A 15392-nucleotide genomic window follows, 5' to 3' on the forward strand; every position below is an offset into this window, starting at 1 on the left:
AATAGAACAATTATGCAAAAGAACCAGCCCAGCATCCACTTGAATAGGAACAAGGTAATGTCAACCCACATTATATGTAAATTACAAAGCCTTGGTGTTTATTTATCTGTTAGAAGAGCTAACAAACAGTACCATGTCCAATGCAAGTTATCATTTCCAGGGCTGGAAATCAAAACTGCGTCGTATCCTACAAAATGTAAACAAACGCCGCCATCTTAATTGGAACGAAAAACGTACAGATGTATGTTTTTGTTTATAACTCTTTTTGTTGGAAATGACTGAAAACAGGATATATGTATTGTCACGCTACCTCCAAAAATACAAATGCGTCGTATCATATTTTATTTTCAACTGCGTCGTATCATTTCGTAAAAATTATTAATTTTCTTAGAAAATATGAAATCTTCTTTTAAATGGAAAGTTTTAGATAAACTCAGCCACATCACCCCACCCCTGCAAAATTCATGTTTTGACAGTTAGGGTGAATTTGATTTGAAGCGAGTAAAACGATGTTAGCATATGAACTGCGTGTACCACTATTTATAAAATTCTGTCCCCCGCTTGATCGAGTTGCAGAAGTTTTCGCTTTATCACTGGTGTGTGGGTTGTGTGAGGGCAGGAGAAGTAGGGTGGGGTGGGCGAAGCGACGATAGTGAGGGCAGGGGGATACAACATGAAGCGCATTAGTGTTAGCGTGTTTATATGCATATGAGTCACACTCATACACGTTTTCAGTCATCCCCCCACCACTCTCCACACAACATAAAAGAGTTATAACACATTACTTTTTCGGCCACACCCAACTCCAAACAAGATGGCGGCGTTTGTTTACATTTTGTAGGATACGACGCAGTTTTTGAATTTCCAGCCCTGATTTCTATACTTGTTTTTGTTTGCTAGCTCATCAGTCCTCAGACATAGAGCTGAACCCTGGACCAGTCAGTAATATACCCCAGTATCCTTGTGGTAAGTGTGATCAGGAAGTAACTTGGAGCCAGAAAGCCATCCTCTGCGACAACTGTGATCGCTGGTTTCATACAGACTGCCATGGGATAGGAAATTCTACATATGAAAGGTTATCGGACTCCCCAATTCAGCTGGTATTGCCAGTACTGTGGTAGTTACAACCACTCTCTTTCTCTTAGAGCTTCCCTTGATTCCCTCAGTGATACAAACATATACTGCCACCTTGATTTTTCCAACAAATCAATTGATGATGACGTTTCTCAACAGGTAGGGTCTTTCCTCAGCACCTCCCCTGTAAACATGCAGTGGTTGGGCCAACCACAGAAAAACGTCATAGGAAAATCGTTGTTGGGTCATGGTTGACCCAACTCTAATTAACATGTACTATATAATGCAGTTGTTGGCCCAACGTCGAACCAACCATAAGTTAATGCCAGCGACAATTCTGCATTGGCCCAATAACGATAAATATGTACTTTAAAACAGATGTTGGGCCAACGTTTGACCAACGATACATTTTCGTCAAATATATTACTGCACCTGACCCAAAATTTATTTTTTTTTTTAAAGACAGATATGCATGTAGATATTTTACTGTATATAAACAGTACACTACAATGAATAAAGACTGAAGTTTATAAAGTTTTTTTGAAGCCATGTTCAATATTGTCACATTCAAGAAAATACTCATATAAATTAAATGAGAAATGTAAGAAATAATTACTTTTTGAGTCTAGAAATGACCAGGCTATGCAGTAGTAGGGGTATGTATCAATAGAGATCTATAGAAATCTTGAAGATCTGATGTATAATCTAAAAGCAATTATACATGTGCTGGAATAACCATAATAAACCTCCGGAATCTTCCACTCTGAACTCTAATTAACCTCTGGTTATGTTATCAATAAATGGAAATAGGATCATTTTGGCACGCCTGCAGGACAGGGCGGACCGTGAGACAGGGCGGACCGTACCAGGGCGGACCGTGACTCGAGACTAGGCGGACCATATTTTGGGACAGGGCGGACCGTCACTCGAGACTAGGCGGACCTTGATTTAAAAAAAGTATTTATATGTGTACTAATGTAATAATATGACTCGCCATTAAAAAACTGGATCGGGTTCCTCCCTGGGGAAAAAAAAGAATCTGCATGTTAAATGTTGACTTCTTTAACATGGACGAGTAATAAATTTCTGCTCCATTTGTTGTCTCGTGGCAATTGGCAAAAAATCATATTTCCAGTTTACCACACCGCCTGGCTTTTTTCATTAATGGACTGAGAAACGTGCAATTAAAAGAACTACGCACGTTTTTATTATGGGATATGCAACAAGAAAATACAACAAGGGATCAACAATGCTAAGTAACATTCAGAGAATGCAGTCCCCACACTGGACTAATACCGCAAAGGCACTCAGTAGGGTACCCAACAAAAAGCAAGAGAGGGCACAAAAAGCCGGAACATAGAGTAAATAAATGATAAGATTTGAACAGTACAGAACCAACTAAATTTTAAAAGCCGTATAAAATAATTTTAAAAGCAAGTGAAATAACACAATGGTATAAATTGTCAAGGAAAAAATCTGTGACTAATAAATATGGATCTTCGTTGAATCCTTTAAATAGCAGTTTTTTATATTTGTGACTAAAAAAGTAAGAATAAGTTTGCAACCGGAAATGCTTGAAGTACAAGTTTGCAACCAAAATGTGCTTGAGCAATATACTTTTTAGTATAAAACCTTTGTTAGGAAGCCGAGACGCCAAAACCGAGAATGTCAAAAACATTGTCTTAAGGAATTAGACATATTAGGTAATTTTCAAAAATAGCAATACAAACCACTTTCCTGTAGAAAATATGTGCCGGTGTTGTAAATATCCATTGACTCGATTAACCATTTTGTCAAAATTTGCAACATTATTTTCGCTGAGCCAAGTGTGCAAACCACTTCAGCGTCCTGCCCCTTGAAATTATACCAATAATTAAAGTACACAATACAGACATAAATTGTTTTTTAAAAAGAAGGATTGGGTCGTAAAGTTGAACTTATAAAGGCCTTTTTACAGATTTACATACATGAATAAAATACTGTATGACAGCATATGTGACTTGCTTGGAAATATAACTGGTCTTACATCCTTTTTAAAGTAATTAAATCAAAAATTGTTCTAATCTGGAGCAAAAATATAAACAAAGTAAAGAAGAATCGATAATACAAGAACCTATCATGTCTGTTAATTAGAATTAAAGGGAGAATAAATTAAATAAAGAGAGAAAGAGATATAATGAGGGAGAAACTTTCAGAATATTAGAAAAAGAAGAAATAACTTAAATTTTAAATGTGAATAAGTCAGATGTTCGTAATTCAGTTAATGTGAAATGCCAACGAAAGGTTGAGGTCTAAGATGTTTGGTGACTGCTGACGACCGATTTACCCCAAGCAGCTTTCAGCTTAAAGAGAAGATCTTTCGTTTCAACTTATTAAAGCTTTTAACTTAATATCAAGAGTAAAGCTGTAATTTCTAGTGCGTCAAATAAAGCTATATACAAGAATGTGTTGTACAAGAGTTGTTTACTGGTTTACCTCTTGATTCAGCTGGTCTGATTATACAGAAGAAAGAAGTTGTTATCTCTCAAGAAAATTGAACAAAAACTTAAATATAATTCGTTCAAAACCCTTCTCCACACAACACACAAAGGACATTGGACGAATATGTATCCTCAGAGAAGAGATGGATCACCCTGTTTTTAAAAACAGCACAAACATGGTTTTTTTGTCATGTCAGTGGTATCTTTAGCAAGTCTGAAGAGGACTGACTGAACAAGAATCACAGAGGAATTAAAATAACTGAAGCAGTTTCTTTCAAATATGTTTCAAATAATATATAGTCCCAACCCAGATATTAAACACTTGTTTTTTTACTGTACATCCGAAAGAGCCTATTCAAAATATCCATTAGCTCAGGTACGTATATTTTACGTACCTGATTAGATTTACATAAAATGAGAAACAGTCAAGTGTATTTTAATTTTCTAGACACGTATAGTTGGTTGATCATGTAAAATATATAAATAGCCTTCACTGTGTACTTTTGTTGATTTTATTAGATTTTAAAATATCTGGTATCATATTTGCTAGTTAACAATTTGGCATTATTTTGTGACAATAATTATATATCATAGAAAAATTTAAACACTCAATGCTATTCCAAAGGGATATACAATGTATTGTGGGATGCATAAAATAATGAACACCACGACCAACAGTTTTCAAGTGCACTTGGCGAGGTGATTCTAGTCGTATTAAGATCTGTACAAGGAAGAGGTCGTGCATCGGAAGTGTTTTGGTTTAATTGTTTTTATCATATGCTAAGTATGGCTTTTATTTTAATTCTGGCTGATAATATAAAAAACCTCATAGTAAAGTAACCTTCGAACTTCCAAATTACAAGTTATTTAATACTCAACTATTAATTTGACTATGTTTAAAACACATTTTAATCTTATATTCTTTCAAAATCTTGAAAGTTGCATTTTGTTTGTATGTACGTTACAGTAGTTTAAGAAAAGATTGTTTTATTCATGAATTTCTACTTTTCGACTGTACATCTGATCACATATTGAGCCGTAATCAGACAAAAACAACATAATGGGTTTTGCGACCAGCATGGATTCAATCAGCCTGCGTCATGAGCCGCGCAGTTTCTGATCAGGAATCCATGCTGATTTCGATCGTATCAGTTTCTAGCTATCTTGATGGTCTGGTAAGCGAAACAGCCAAATGGACCTTATAAGACTGCGGATGCGCAGAGGCTGGGTCCTGGAACCATGCTGGTCAAAAAACCATTATGTTGGTTTTGTCATGACGCGGCTCATTTCATGACCGAACATAACGTTGTAATTTATCATTAAATGAATGTGTATATGAATGTATATCTGTTTCCCACTTTTTACAAACTGGACGACGAAGGTACGTACTTACAATTTAATATATACAATATAATCTTTCTATGTTTTCATCCTTTCATGATATTTTCTGTGGTTGGTAGTATTAATCAGGTTTCCCTCCCCCCCCCCCCCCCCCCTAGCAAATCAGCAAGTAAAGACTTAGGTCAATGTACATGTTAAATGAAATTTTGCTTATGGGCAAACACCGAACAAGCAATTTCACAAATATGCAAATAATATAAACATGGTGAAAATTCATTTTTTTCTGAGAAGCATGTAAATTAACAAGAGTGTCTGTACTTTATTTTCAGCGGTACATTTAGTATAGCATTTTTATGTTGATATAGTACACTGATTCGTAGATATATGCAAAGATATCAGATGTGGTTATTTCTAATTAATAACTGGTTTCTTACATTAAAGTATATTGGAATAGAATAGGATGGCGCCAATAAAAAAATGATATTCTGATGGCTAAAATATTAATAATAATACATTAGCAGTAACCAGTAGATGCAGTAGCAAACTTACATAAACGCAAACTTGGCAGTAGCAAAATACATATACATGTATAAAATTGTGCGTTCATAAACAAGCAAAATATAAAATAACGGAATGTAACTAACGCAACGTAACGTAGACAAAAACATAACATTTACATACTTTTCAAAATCACATGCAATTTATAGTCAACAGTTTATTGTCAATCTTGTACTACAAAGTAAGCCAGATATTGTTGCTGAGATTATTTGTTTTCATAGTTTTAACAATAGCGTACTTTAGATCCATATAACAGATAATAAAGTTTACAAATTTAACAAAAATATATGCTACTAACTAAGATAACTTAGTAGCATTTATTTAAGTACTAACTGACAAAATATTGGCATTAATAAGAATTCGGTTTATGACAAATATATTGTACAATATTTGATAGAAATACAGTTTAAGTTAACGTGCACCCTCGAACTAAGCGTCATAACATGTTATGATAATCATAAATCATTATCAAGATAGCATAACCAGTGTACGCACTATAGCACATTTTATTAGGGGTTAATCTCCCATTTACCATCACATTAGACGATATAAAAATGGCGTGCAATTTATTAATTGTTATGGTATTTTGTAATAGCCAAAAATTATTTCAATAATAATCATTATTTTCAAATGTTTTGCAATATTTTACTTAAATTCTTCATTAAAATGGTCGCCTTGAATCATTTTATGTGTGAGTAATATGTTTGGAGTAAAGTATATACATGATTTAATTGGTTGATATGCCTCATAAAATAAGATAAATAATACATACAAATATGGGACGTTCACTTGGTAAAAATAGAGAGAAACAGAATCGCAAATAGAACGTGCAAAACGGAATAGTAAAAAAGTTAATAGGACTTGCTTATGATTGAAGCCTCTGTTCGTCATAGCTGGACTGAAGTGTACTGGAAAATGCAAGCTAACCGTCCACCAGCCCGAGCAAGAAAGTTCAACATTTAACAAATGAAAGTCAATAAATTTTGAATTTTATGAACTATCCCGCAGATGTGTATTCGTCAGGCGTTTTCCATGGAATGCTTCAATATAAACATGTTTAATAGCCATTCCATGAAAACGGGCAATATGGTCCGCAGTAAAAGAATGTGTATGTCTTAAACAATGGGAGAAACTAAATAGATTGGAAATTGGTGAATTATGAAATCCTGTATATCAAAGATTGTGCTGTCAAAAGACCCAAACTGAAAAAAAGCAGGCAGTATATTAATCCTATTTCCAAGTAAGAAATAACTAGCTAGAACCACCTAACTAATAAACAAGCCCTAAAGAAATAACTGAAAACTATCATAAACACAACAATTAAATGTCATTGTCATACAATGACACGTAAATATAACATCTCTTATTGTTGTCTCGGTCGACTTTAGAAAATACACACTCGACTCCCGATTACCGATATATAAAGAAAAGTGCAATATTATCGATAGCTAATTTTTATGTGTTGAAGTTTTGCAATGTTTTCATGTAATTTCGCGTCTGTTTTTAATGCTGCTGAGGGATCACTTTGGTTCCAGATATTTACACATCACAACAGCATCGTGTCAAAGGTTGTGGATTTGGTGGGGGGGGGGTGGCAGCCGATGAGAAAAGTTACCGCAGATACTTCAACTTCAGTGTTGTTAATTTTTTTCTTGTCCTTCGGTATCTATTGACCAGCACTATTACAGTGTTGAGCAATTAAGTAAGCCTCAGCCGGTGCTAGGGGGCATGAGGATGAATGCAATTTTTCATTATTCCTTCATTCAACCGAGTCTGCAATTTTTTGATGTAATTATTTGCTGGTTTTTAAAATATGCTTCCGAGGGATCACTCTCCAGGATATTTGTTATGTTAAGAAAGATGGCAATTGACGGAGTGTCACACGGGTCATCACGAAAGAGTCAAATGTGAGATGGTTATAATCACTTGTTTCAAAACTATAAGCAAGGTCTCCGAGCTGGTCTTCTGTTCATGTAATATCCGCTGTTCACTAATTAACGATATTTCGAAAACTTCTTAAAAGATGAGGGTGGTTTTTTTTTTTTTTTATAAGTTAAAAATATGAATCGAAGTTTAGGGATTTTCTAACTAATATCAAAGAATCTTTATAACATAGGGTGGATTTTCTAGTGCAGGCATTTGTTTCACTATGCAGTTTATTTGACGCGTTTCAAAACCTATTAGTTCAAAACAGAAAATTTATGTTAAAGGTTACTAACTAGTACAGAAAACCAAACCAACAAACAAACAATGCCCTGTGTTATTATTGTCACATGTACTAATTTTAGATATTATCAATCAAGGCTTCTTTATTTTCATGTCTTAACATAAAACAAAAGTGCCGTCAGATCACACGTGCGCTAATATTAAGAATGTTAGATATAGGCAAGAAAACAAGAACAGTCAGTGTGACACAGTCTGTAATGTTTTGCACGAGAAACACGAAGTTGTCGGAGTAAGCGTCTTTAAATTTCAAATGTGTTAAAGTTGAAACGGGAATGCTTTGTTGAAAATTGTGTGTTGTGAATTTATTTTGAATATTATATGGAGAAATTTACAAAGTATCCTTTTTGGTGGTTATTTGTGAAATAGCACGTGATAACTTACGTCACGAGAAGTTGGACCAAAATGCGGCACATGTATTGTTCAAGGAGGTGCGAACATGTATAAAATACTGAGAATTTGAAATGGTCGCCAGCAACATATAGTCACTATAACACTTACTGATTATAATAAATACTTACAAAACTTACAAACTTACGAGAATGATGGATGTGGGTTAGCGTTGCATGTTTTGAGGGCTGTGGCAGGTTTGGTGAAGGTCTGGGATTAGGGCTGTCCTCAGTGTCTTCGGGCGTCCACGGTGATGCCCGAAGACGAGGCCAACTTTTGGTAAGAACTTGAAATTATTTGGAAATGTCTTCTAACTGGGTTACCCCACCGAACTGTATCCGGCCATTATAGCGAATACGGGAACGTGAAGCGGAGTAATTTTTTCTGGTGAGAATCATGATGATATCATTGCGTTTAATTTGTAACATGCATTTGATGTAATAAGAGCGGCCCATGATTTTTTCTGAAACATTTATTTTTATCTGTTTATGTACAGTTACAGGGTCAGTCTGACATTGGCAAGACCCTTGGATGATTTTTATTGTATTTTTTTTTTAAGATAAGGTCAAATGGTGGCACAGAAAGTCAAACTGTTTAAAAATGTGTAAATAATTCACACAGAGGGGTTGCAGTGATTGTCAGAGATATGTTCCATAAGATAACTCAGGGAATATTTTTTATTCAGGTTTACAGTCAAAATATGAAGACTAATGTCAAATAACATTAAGTGAGTTCCGCTTTGCCATGTTTGTTTTTTCACCAAGAGGTTACTGTCCAAAGTAACAAGTAGGCATAAATTCATAATAACAAAAAGTTGACGACATTTGGAAAAGTACAGCTCAGTCATATGTTTTAAAGACTATTACAAAACAATAAAAAAATGATTAAAATAAGAATTTACTTGCACTGTGCTCATTTTCTGAAACAAGTACAGAATTGTTGTCCCCAAGTTCTATGCAACATTTGAGCCGGGCGTAACGAAAAACAACATTAATGGGTTTATGGCGACAGCATGGATCCAGACTCATCCTGACGCATTAGCTGCACTAGTGCTGATCAAGTATCATGCTGTTTTCGCTAGTGAGTTCTTTACTTGTTATAACTTAAAGGTCTGTAAGCGAACAGTATGGATCCTGATCAGACTGGAGCGGATGTGCTGGGCTGGTCTCGACAAGATCCATGCTGGTCGCAATCAACACTATGTTGGTGTTTGTTGTGATTGCTGCTTGAACATTCATGAATGGCAAAATCGCAGTTTTAAAGTCTGTTTTTAGTGGCAGACATAATTGCTATTTTTTGCAGAAATACTAAAAAAAAACTTGCAAAAATTTAACATCTAAGGAAAGCTAGTTATCTGACATTCGAAAAAAATAGGCCTCCAAATGCATTGTGTAAAAATAGTAAGTCCAAAGACAAATAAACTTCGTTTTATCTATTTCTTGTGTACATGAAAGACAAGACACACTTCAGTGGTTTAGCACGAATGCGTAAAGGTCGTATTTAAGCAATTGGACTGGTGTTTTAATTTTAAGTTGTAGTTTCATAAGGCTATAAAGTGGTGATTGTCATTCTTGCACTAACTTTTTTTAGAAAACAATAATGGAGCACATGATTGTGTTAGAAAGACACAGCTTTATTTGGAATTAAAGTTTTGAAAAGTTTTTTTGTATTTGCTGCAAAAAACAATAGCATTTGTCTGCACTAAAACAGACTGTTAAACTGGATTTTGCTCATTCATTAAATATAAGGATGTGTATAAATCTTGACAACAGATTGTACTTGGTCTTGCAGAAATGTAGCACTATTCAAGGTAAATAATTATTATTGTTATCATTTTTATTTCTGTTTTAAAAGTCTTTAAAACATAGAACCTGGAAGTGCACTTTTTAAATGGTTCATCAGCTTTTTGTTATATGAATGTTGGTCCTACTTTCTAACTTGGACAGACTTGATGAAAACAAACATGGCTGACAAAGCAGAATCAGCATTACTTTTTCAACAGACAACACAGATCTTTACCAGGCTTTAAAGCTGCATGCCTCCAGATGAGCCCAAAATATTTCAAGAAAATCAAACCTGATAAAATTGTACCAAGATTTTTAGAAAAGTAATAAGATTCAAGATAGATAAGTAAATGATGTTCCATGTTATTTGTGAATAATGATGATTTTGTAGTATTTTTCACCAAATTTTTTAGTTACTTGTTAGTAACACAGTAAGCATTATTTTTTTCATTTTTTTTTTTCACTCATCTGTTTCAGTAATTTACATAGGGTTGTATGTGCCCTTTTGCATGTGTAAATTATTTTTCTTTGTTCACTTCACAACAATATTTTATTTTTTAATACTTAATTGAAATTTTCATGAAAATTTGCAGGTTCGGGAGATGTGTGATTGCTTTAAACTGGATTTTGCCAATTATGAAATATCCATAAAACTTTGCAAAAAAATTTTGTTTTTCTGAAAATGTCTTCAGAAATTTGTCATACAGAAACTTTTGATTGAAAGGAATTATCCAAATATATGGAGTCAAGAATATTGGTGCAATAGATTGGAGCTTCTATAATAACTTTAAAAGGCACATTATACCTCAGATAACAAATAAATTTTTACTTTGGAAAGGCAAACATGAATTTTATAAATGATTAAAAAATAGTTTTTATTGAATTTAGATGCTTGTTACCTGAAGAAAGTCGTGATAAATGTGAAATAATTTGTCATAAAAGTTACAAAATGTGAACAAAGTATTATTTTGTCTTCCATACAAAATACTAATTTGCTATATCTGTACTTATTGCTGAAAAGCAACAGATGAAAAAGATGGTTGAGGTAATTGGCCTATGAGTAACTTTTTGAATGGATACTATAAAAAGCACACCAAAATTAAAAGCTTTTGAGAAAGAAAAGTAAATGTATTTCTGAGTCATAATGGGCCTTTAATCCATTTTTGTTACCTAAGAACATATTTTATGAACTCGAAAAATGTGTCTTGAAAATTGGGGAAAAGGGAAATAATTCTAGTACAACTGAAGCCAACCAAAATATTATTGTATTAAAATTGTATTGTAATAATACTTAATAAATAAAGTTTGAAAAAGACATTACTCAATTTTTGTTGAAGAGAAATTTGTTGTAAGCTCAATGGATCTGGCAGTCATCAGTCTGTTTAAGCTGCAGGTTTTAGTATCAAACTAAATACAGAATATTTCACACTAAATATCTGGAAATTTATAGGTTGAAAAATGTTATTTATATTTTTAGACAATTCATTCAGTAATAAACAGTCAATAAATGTCATGAAATCCTATGTCAGTTGTATATAAAATTTATCCAAAAAAGTAAACAGTAAATTTGAAATTTATTTGAATATATTATTCAAAAATAAAAAAAAAGCACTTTCTTTTTAAAGGGACTCCAGGTTTATTGACATGACGGGACTAAAATATTTTTTCGAGATAAATGAACCATTTGATGAAGGTTTAGACCACTAATCGTTGTGCAAAATTTCAGATCATTCATTCGCGCACTTCTTTTTCCAGAATAATTATTCAAATTGTAAAAAAATGACCCAAAATGAGAAGCGTTTAAACGCTTTTAACTCAAATCGGGCTAAGAAAAGCATACAAATACGATTTTCAATTTATTTCAAAGTATTTTCTTAGCTATCTTTGCAAATATTTTTGTTTAAGGTGCCCCAGCTCATTTATGTAAGGAATTCAAATGTTAGGTTTTTAGGCTTTTAAGCCTCAGTAGAGTCCCTTTAAATTGAAATGGTCTAGTCTTAGAATGAAAAATAATGTTGACAGTATTTAGTGTTTGTCATAACAACAGACCATGAGGGAATTATATAGTGGAAGTTGTTGGCAAGTGTGATATATTTATCAAAGTTCTAGAATAAATATTATAATTCATCCAATAAATGGTCATTCTAAATCACATTAGAATTTTATCCTTTTCTAAAGCTGCATTTTACAAGAAAATCCAAATACATTCTATTGTTTTTGTGCCCCCACTTTTGGGGGTGGGGGGTTGGGGGCATTTAGATTTACCCTTGTCCGTCCGTCCTTCTGATCTCTATCGTGTCCCATGTACCTCAAAAAGGATTTGATATAGAGTCATAAAACTTTAAAGGAATGTTGATCAGCATGTGAAGTTGTGTACCTGGGTCTTTTCTTCTGGATATTTTTAGTGTTGTCAGAGTTATTGCCCTTGACTTAGTAAAATTTTGCAATTTTCAACTTGTGGCGCACGTAACTCAAAAAGTATTTGACCTAGAGTCATGAAACTTTACAGGAATATTGGTCAGCATGTGCAGTTGTGCACCTGGGTATTTTCATGTGGATCTATATAGTATTTTTAGAGTTATTGCCCTTGACTTAGTAAAAATTTTGCAATTTTCAACTTGTGTCACATTTAACTCAAAAAGTATTAGACCTAGAGTCATGAAACTTTACATGTGTAGTTGTGCACCTTGGTTTTTTTTGTTTGGATCTTTATAGTATTTGATATAAAGTCATGAAAAAGAATTTGACATAAAGTCATGAAACTTGACAGGAATGTTGATCAGCATGTGTTGTTGTGCACCTGGGTATTTTCGTCTTATTGTCCTTGACTTACAGTAGTATAAATTTGCAATTTTCAACTTGTTCATGTATAGCTAAGTATTTGACTTGTAGGCCAGAATCTTGGTCAGCATGTGTACTTGTGCACCTTGGAGTTTGCTTGTGTATTTATTCAGCTTTTGTAAAATTCTTGCTTTTTACTTAGTAAAGGATTTTTAGTTTTCAACTTGTGGGACATGTAGTTCAAAAAATATTTGACCTAGAGTCATAAGATTGACAGAACAGTGGCGTTTGGGGACACCCGTGTCCTATGGACACATTACTAGTTTTATGAATATTTGAAAATTAATAGTAAATAGAAATGAACCAATAAAATTTTTTAGTAGACCTAGCTAGTTGAAAGTGTATTATATAAGAGCTGTTAATTATTTGGTGGAAAACAAATATAAGATGAAAAAATTTGATGATACACAGATATATTGATAATTACGTACTACTTGTCTCTTAATTCTTTTCCATAATTGTTTGAATGCTTTCAGTAAAAACATGGTCTTTTCATAAATGTGTCCTGTTTCAAGCAAATGCCCATTGCATGATTTTTGCTAACAATTTTTGTCATCACTGCCATGAAATCTGCTTCTGCATGGTTATGTTTTGATTGAATTTTCATAATTTCTAGACATTCAATTATTAAATCAAAGTTATCGATTTTCTAAAATGTGTACTGATCAACAAAAAATTATCAACAATACACATCAATATCATTTCTATTGATGAAAGCTCTAAGTAATTTTTTTTTTCAATTGTTTACTCAATTATTTATTATAAAAATAAAAAAAGATTTACATTCTTATTGTAACGTTTTGACGTTTTTACTAAGCTAGATTTTATTAAAGATTATCGTTTGCTGAAATGATTTTAGTGTAACTTTACTATTATGTTAATTGTTTATATTGCGACAACATATTTTAGTTTACGGTACTTTACAATATACGTTTGGTATACGTATTTTCAATAAACGTTTTATATCATATAATATAATAATCGTCTCAGTGATAGTGATCATTCTAATCAGCAAATGAAAATAAGTCATGCTTGAGCGATCATCCCAGCAGGTATAAATACGGCGGCAGAGCCAACATTATTCAGTCTGCAGAGGAATTCACCGGGACCAGGTTACTTTATGTAATTGAAGCCTCGCTTCATACATAGAGGATAATTTCGTCTACCTAACTGAAGCCTAGCTTCATAGGTAGAAAAGAAGAATTGGCAAAACTATATACCCTTGTTTATCCAATTGAAGCCTAGCTTCATGGATATAGTGTCGTTATAGTTTAGTTGTGAAGTTGTATTTGACTCTGGGAACTTATAGATCTCCACATTTCCTGAAAGCCTCGCTATCAGGGAATTGGTAACATATAGGTATTAAAAATCCAGAGGTGTTCTAAAAACAAATAAGTTTGTATAGATAAAATAGTTGGAACTTTGTTGTAAATCCCTGCTAGCAGCTTATCTTTCTATCTAAATAGAAGCCATGCTTCATAGATAGGGAGGTAGTTGCTGGACTATAGGAAATTATCGGGTTGCAGCGTGATATCTATAGCTTTTGAATTATTTCATAGTGTTATATTGTAAACATATTTACTGTATTGTGACTTTTGATAATTTAATAGTGTATTTCGGAGTTTAATTCAATCTGATTGTTTATGGTATATGATAATTTCATAATCATTTGTATCTAATCAAACGGCAGGTAGCCCAAAGAAAAATTTATTATATATTCGTTGTACATCCGCTCGGTACACGTTACAAAAATTGGTGGCAGCGGTGGGATCATATAGATAAAAACACCATTATCTGGCCCCACATATTAAAATAGATATTTGTAAAAATGGCTGAGAGTAAAGATTTTAGTAATAGCAATGAGCTTATTTTGTTACACGAAAAACTCAGAGATTTGCAGCACCAAAATGAAGCTTTGAAACTGCAAAATGAAATATCAATACTTGAAAGACAGATTGACAGTATGCAGTTATCTTTTCAAAATCAATATGACTCAAACTATGAAGACAAACAAACGTCAACACCGAAATTTTTAACAAGACAATATGCAACACCTCTATCAGAAAGAAGGCGACGTTTATTACCACCGACCCCAGATAAAAAGCCCTTTAAAATAGAAAGTGTCTTAACCCCATTAGCTGAAAAACAAAGGTTTACGGAATCTCCTTGTGGCTCTGATTTAAATTATCCGAGAGATCGATTTGTTACTTTTCGAAAGAGAAAATCACAACCAGCAATTAAAACAGAGACCTTACACAGCAACATACAATTGGATACTTCAAATTCAACAGAAATAAAACGTGACCCTAAAAACTCAAATTCAAAACGAAGTGTTATGATGAAGCCAACTACGTATGATGGAACTAGCTCATGGATAGATTATAAAGCGCATTTTGAAGCATGTTCAGAAATAAATCAATGGACAAACAAAGAAAAAGGTCTTTATTTATCTGTTTCATTAAGAGGTCAAGCTCAAGGTGTATTTGGCAATCTGACAAGCAAATCACCAAATTATGATGAACTTGTATTAGCTTTAGAAGAAAGGTTTTCACCACCCAATCAAACTGAATTATATAGAGCTCAACTAAGAGAAAGAAGACAAAAAGCTACAGAATCTTTATCTGAAATGGGACAGGACATAAGACGTTTGACTAATTTAGCATACCATTCAGCACCATCAGATGTGAAAGAAACTTTAGCG

Source organism: Ruditapes philippinarum, unplaced genomic scaffold (assembly GCF_026571515.1).
Source record: "Ruditapes philippinarum isolate M1 unplaced genomic scaffold, ASM2657151v2 ctg1912_1_1_1_1, whole genome shotgun sequence".
NCBI classification, from domain to species: domain Eukaryota; kingdom Metazoa; phylum Mollusca; class Bivalvia; order Venerida; family Veneridae; genus Ruditapes; species Ruditapes philippinarum.